The following is a 1,203-nucleotide window of genomic DNA, read 5'->3' on the forward strand; positions in this document are numbered from 1 at the left end:
TATGCTTGATCTTCATCATCAAGGGAATTCAATTCTTTCTCTATCCCATCCAAGTCTTCATATGGAATATGCCTTGAAAGGTGTGCACTTTCCTCCCTAGCATCAATTTCAATCATCTTGGAGGGGTTTTCTTCAACTCTATGTTCCCATGGAGGCTCCACATCTCCTAAGTCTTCTACCACTTCTTCCTTGTCTTCAACAATTAAAGCTTCCTCCAATTGTTCCAATACAAAGCAGCTTCCTTCATTTCCCACCGGAGTTTCCAATCTCTCCTTCATGCTATGTTCTTCTTGAGCCATGGGAGTTCCTTGAGTGTTTAAGCATTGGGAGGCTAATTGATTTGTTACCGCATCTAAGGCGGCCATGAAATTTTGCACATCCCTTTTCATCTCTTCTTGCCCTTGAACAAGAACACCAATGGTTTCATCCATTAGAGGTTGGGATGGGTGGAAGGGTTCCTCATTTTGGGGGAAGGGTTCATAGTAGGAAGGTGGGTCTTCTTGAGGATATTGTGGAGGTGGTGTGCATTGAGGTGGTTCTTGGGAGTAAACTTGATAGGGTTGTGGTGGTTCTAAGGGTTCTTGCTCATAATGGTCACAAGGATGTGGTATGGGTGATTGGTCATATGAAGGTGGTTGGTGAAAAGAGGCTTGTGAGTATGGTTGAGAGTTATGTTGAGGATATGGTTCATAGGCATATGGTGGTGGTTCTTGAAAGTCACAAGGTGATTCACCATAGCCATTGGATTGATATACATCATAGAATGGCTCTTCTTCATAGTGCATTGGTGGACGTTGTTGCCAAGAAGATTGATCATATGTATATGGCTCTGGTGGGCGAAATTGTGATCACCAATGGCGCCATCAACATGGTACGCACAATTGTAATCTCAACACTTTATCACAACTTCGCACAACTAACCAGCAAGTGTACTGAGTTGTCCAAGTAATAAACCTTACGCGAGTAAGGGTCGATCCCACAGAGATTGTTGGTATGAAGCAAGCTATGGTCACTTTGTAAATCTTAGTCAGGCAAACTCAAATGATTATGGATGATGTATGAATAAAACATAAAGATAAAGATAGAGATACTTATGTAATTCATCGGTAGGAATTTCAGATAAGCGTATGAAGATGCTTGGTCCCTTCCATCTCTCTGCTTTCCTACTGTCTTCATCCAATCCTTCTTACTCCTTTCCATGGC

The sequence above is a fragment of the Arachis duranensis genome, chromosome 5 (assembly GCF_000817695.3).
Source record: "Arachis duranensis cultivar V14167 chromosome 5, aradu.V14167.gnm2.J7QH, whole genome shotgun sequence".
NCBI lineage: Eukaryota > Viridiplantae > Streptophyta > Magnoliopsida > Fabales > Fabaceae > Arachis > Arachis duranensis.